Source organism: Triticum aestivum, chromosome 2B (assembly GCF_018294505.1).
Source record: "Triticum aestivum cultivar Chinese Spring chromosome 2B, IWGSC CS RefSeq v2.1, whole genome shotgun sequence".
Lineage (NCBI taxonomy): Eukaryota > Viridiplantae > Streptophyta > Magnoliopsida > Poales > Poaceae > Triticum > Triticum aestivum.
In genome coordinates this window covers 770640348-770645719 of record NC_057798.1, presented here as the reverse complement: position 1 = coordinate 770645719, position 5372 = coordinate 770640348, and the positions used below count along the sequence as shown (strand labels likewise).

At 47.7% G+C, this 5372-nt stretch overlaps 1 pseudogene; it reads left to right on the top strand.

The window, feature by feature from the left end:
• LOC123039600 (gibberellin 3-beta-dioxygenase 2-2-like) overlaps nt 1–3015 on the top strand; it is an 8700-nt pseudogene extending 5685 nt beyond the window's left edge.
• The last annotated feature ends 2357 nt before the right edge of the window (nt 3016–5372 follow it).

Here is a 5372-nt window from a genome sequence, read left to right as displayed (position 1 = left end):
CCTTTTCAGTTTTAAAAAAATAAAAGAAAATGATGAAAATGTCAAAAAAATAAAAGAAAATAAGTTTCCCATGTGATATGTGGTCTAGTTGTTGGGAAAGTTTGCAAATATGAATTTCGACTTCATTTGCAAAATCTCTCGAGAATTTGTAAAAATGGGCATAACTTTTGCATACTAACTCGGATGAAAAAGTTTTTTATATGAAAAATCATCTACTCGAAAAGTTACATCCGAATTATGGATGAAAATGGGCACTCTTTACCAGTTTTGCCTGATCAAATTATGGATGCTGCATATTCTCCTCTGTTGTTGCCTAACTATGGTGTAGGGACTGGACGAGGCGCTCGACTTGAACTGTTTGATGATGATATCGACACAATTGCGCCAGCTGCTGCTCCGTCGACTGCCCCACTGCTATGCCGACTGTCCCCGACGCCGATCACGCGTGCATGTCCCATGCACGTGGATCCGACGGGGTGCCCGAGTCGCCTAGGCCGGCGGCCTAGCTGTCGCCTGGGGCGGCCCCACTGTCGCCAGGGGCGCCCCGCTGTCGCCTGGGCTGACCGAACCCGCGGAGCTGTTGGACGGGGTGCCCGAGTCGCTTGGGCCGGCGGCCTCGCTGTTGCCTGGGGTGGCCCTACTGTCGCCTGGGGCGGCGGCCTCGCCAATCACCGCACCTTTGTCGTCTGGCTCATCGACGTCGCTCGGTCTGTCTTCACCGACCCTGACCGTGCCCTCTGGGGTGGCAGATCCACCGCCACCTCCGCATATCGTCCCACGTCCCCATACTCGCAGCAAGAGTGGCATCTTCCAACTGAAGAAGCGCACTGATGGCACTGTCGCGTGGCTTACGACTTGTGTGGTGCATGCTGAGGCTGACCCTACAACTGAACCACGACATTTTTGAGCAGCGCTTGGCATCCCACATTGGCGTGTTGCGATGGAGCGGAGATCTTCTCTCTTCGAAGAAACAACACTTGGTGTCTCATTCTGCCTCCATCTGGTGTCAATGTCATTGACTCTAAATGGGTATTCAAGGTGAAGAAGCATGCTCATGGATCCATTGAGAGGTACAAGGCACGCCTGGTTGCCAAGGGATTCAAGCAACGGTATGGCATTGATTACGAAGAGACGTTAAGTCCTGTTATTAAACCAACTACTACTCGTGTTCTTCTCTCGTTGGCCGTTACCCGCGGATGGTCGCTTCGACAGCTTGACGTTCAGAATGCCTTTCTCCATGGAGTTCTGGAAGAAGAGGTTTATATGCGTCAGCCGCCAGGTTTTGTTGATCCTGCTCAGCCACATCATTTGTGTCGCCTTGTCAAGGCTCTCTATGGTCTGAAGCAGGCCCCACGTGCGTGGCATGCCCGTCTTGGCGCTGCTCTTCGTGCACATGGGTTTGTCCCTTCTACAGTGGACACGTCACTGTTTAGTCTTCAGCGACATGAGGTGACTATGTACGTTCTGGTCTATGTTGATGACATCATTCTTTTCAGTTCGTTTGCTACTGCTACGGATTGTCTTGTGTCCTCTCTTGGCGCTGAGTTTGCTGTTAAGGATCTTGGAAGACTACATTATTTTCTGGGCCTAGAGGTTCTTCATTCTGATAGTGGCTTGACTCTTACTCAGCAGAAGTACTCTCAGGATCTCCTACGTCGTGCAGGTATGTTGTAGTGCAAGACTGCTACGACTCCGATGTCTGCCACAGACAAACTGACAGCTCTTGTTGGTGACTTGCTCTCTCCCGAGGATGCCACTGAGTACCGCAACATTATGGGTGGACTACAGTACTTGCTCATTACTCGACCGGACATATCATTTGCAGTTAACCGTGTGTGCCAATACCTTCATGCACCACGTGATTCTCACTGGTCAGCTGTTAAGCGCATCTTGCACTATGTTCGTCACACTGGTTCTTATGGTCTCCATCTTCAGCCTGCACGTTCTGGACTGATCTCAACATTTTCTGATGCCGATTGGGCTGGTAGTCCTGGTGATCGACGATCCACGGGGGGACATGCTATGTTCTTTGGGCCTAACTTGATCGCCTGGCAAGCTCACAAGCAAGCTACGGTGTATTGGAGTAGTACCGAAGCTGAGTACAAAGCCGTTGCTAATACCACAGCTGAGATCATGTGGGTATAGTCGTTGCTTCGAGAGTTGAAGGTCTCCCCAACTCAGCCGCCTATTCTTTGGTGTGATAACATCGGTTCCACATACCTTTCATCTAATCCAGTATTTCATGCCTGAACGAAGCACATCAAAGTTGACTATCATTTTGTGAGGAAACGTGTTGCTCAGAAGCTCCTTCAGATTAAGTTTGTTTCTTCTAAGGATCAGATTGCTGATATTTTCACTAAACCCTTGCCCTTGCCTTCTTTTGAAGGATGTCGTCGCAATCTTAACCTCCTGAGTGTTTCAAGACATAGTTAAGATTGAGGGAGGGTGTTAGACTAAGTATATATTAGATATACGTGTTGTAACATAACCTATATTTGTACGGTTCCCTCTTATAAATATATGACAGCCGTACCCACCAAGGGTATCGAGCATTGTTCCAAACTCTAATCTGTCTAACACATGCATCCAGGTACCCCAGGTGCCCGGACCCGACGCGAGCACTGGGAATGAAAGCACACACGGACTCGGGGTTCTTTGCACTCGTGATGTAGAGCCAGGTCCCGGGGCTGCAACTGTTTCGGCAAGGGCCGCCGGTGGACAGGTGGGTTGAGGTGTCGGCCGTGCCGGGAGCGCTCATCATCAACATCGGCGATCTCTTCCAGATCATCACCAATGGCCGCTTCTGCAGCGTATACCATCGCGCCGTTGTCAACCGCGATACAAAGCGCATTTCGCTGGCCTACTTCCTTGGCCCGCCCACCTATGGGCTAGGAGGCCTTCGCGAACGGCGGCGCCGATCTAGAGTTCACCAAAGGCGGCACCGCCCTCGAGATGGTCTCCATCAACCCCAACGGTCACAATGGCGCCAACCGCCATCATGGCTTCTCGTCATAGATCGGCGTCAGCCAGCAATGGAGATCGATCTTTCTGTAAAAGCAAATTAGTGAACCAAACGAAGATGAAATAAAATGTTAGAAATGGTGCTTGCTAGGAGCTACATGTGTGCATATATGAGTTATGTGTACTGGAGTAATAATTTTGGTTTCATCACTTGAATGATTATTATTTTTAGGTTGAACGGAAGGAGATATCCCCTTGCATTAAGATTAATGATTAGGAATATACAAATAGCTTTGCCAATGAGGTATCTGGTTATGAAAGCGGACATTTGAGGGATGACCGGTCACTGCCTGCGGACGCATCCGGGGATGTTTGAGGGCCGGATTAGCTATGTGTGCATGTAGACTTACTCAAGTAAATGTACATTGGATATAATTTAACTATGTTTGTCAATAAACAAAAGATTTTTAATCCATCAAAGGCATTTGTTTTTGGGCTAAAAATTATCTATCAATCGACAATTTCCATGCAGGGCCGGTCCTGACTTTTCGGAGGCCCGGGGCGAACTTAAAAAGTGGGCCTAACATAGTGAAAAATATAAATTACATCGATATAAATCACAATCGGCGCAAAAAAAGAAGATACAAAGCATAACGTTTATGCCATAAAAATACCTTTTTTATTACTAAAAAAATGTCGGATCTAACTTATCTCCTATCGTTTTCTTTCTTCTTCCTCAAAATCATGTTTTTAACCAACATTTTATAAGAAAGGAGTGGAAATACCTGAATTTGTCGGAGGAAAAATAGAAGAAATCCACCTATCCAATCCCAAGCATATCGGATCTTCCTAGGGTCCTCATATCCTCAAATGAGCAACCTGTACAGAAATAGAAGATCAGTCTGGGAATCGCTAGAAAAGAAAGAAAAAAAGTACAAAGATCAAGCGGAAAAGGACTATGTAATTAGAAGATCTCTGTAGGCCTTTGACCCAAGAAACTGTCTTGTTGCAACTTGCAAAGTGACTGAGCTTATGAAGTGTTGCGCTCCGCCTGTGGCCGTCCGCTAGATGAGAATACTTATAGGCAAATCCATAGAGAATTGAGATGGAGAAACTGAAAGTGCATCAAAGAAATCCACTATAGCGGCAATATCCATTAGTTTGCTAGGCATGTTGTATGCTTCGGGAGTAGCTAGGAGCAGAACAGAACGAGGTGTTGAGAAACATAGCATGCAATTTCAAAAAAATTGCTACACTCACGCAAGATCTATCTAGGAGATGCATAGTAATGAGAGGGGGAGAGTGTGTCCACGTACCCTGTAGTCTCAAAGCGGAAGCGTTTGCTTAACGCGGTTGATGTAGTCGAACGTATTCTCGTTCCGACCGACCGAGTACCGAACGTACGGCACCTCCGAGTTCTGCACACGTTCAGCGCGATGACGTCCCTCAAGATCTTGATCCAGCAGAGGGTCGAGGAAGTAGATGAGTTCCGTCAGCATGACGGCGTGGTGATGGTGATGGTGATGTGATCCGCGTAGGGTTTCGCCTAAGCAACGCAAGAATATGATCAGAGGCATAAACAGTGGAGGGGGGCGCCGCACACGGCTTGGAACAATTGATGTATGTTCTAGGGGTGCCGCCCCAATATAAAGGAGGGAGGGAGAGGAGGCCGGCCCTAGGCGCGCCCCAAGTAAGAGGAGTCCTACTTAGGGTCCTAGTAGGATTCCCCCCCCCCCCTTCCTTTTACCGGAGGGGGAAAGGGGGAAGGAGAGAGGGGAGGAGAAGGAAAGGGGGGCGCTGCCCCCTCTCCTTGTCCAATTCGGCCTCCTTCCCTGTGGGGGGCGCGCCACCCCTATGTGGGCTGGTGTGCCTCCCTATTATGGTCCATACGGCCCATATCTTCCCCCGGGGGTTCCGGTAACCCCTCCGGTACTCCTATATGTACCCGATACATTACGGAACACTTCCGGTGTCCGAATACTACCTTTCAATATAGAAATCTTTACCTTGTCATGTTTAAGGTTTCCATGTCTTCAAGCATGCTTGAGTTACCTGTTATCTATGGAGAACAATCAATAAATTTTGTGTCATCACTTAAATGGATGTTCAGGTTATTATTTGAGTGAATTCCACATTTTACCCCCTAAAATATGCATTTGTGTCACTAATTACCCCGCCAAGTGGAAATTCGTCTAGAATGCCCTTTTTAGAAGCTTTGGACTCTAATTTTATAATGCTTGTCCATTAGGCAAGGTGTGGGGTGACGTCCGGGGTCCAAATATATTTGTACGACAACAAGGAATAAAACAAATGGACAAGGGAAGTCCGGACATGATCGTCAATGATGCCCTACCATCTTTACACATTTTTTTTATGAATTATTGATGCAACATGCCAATCATATCTAACAT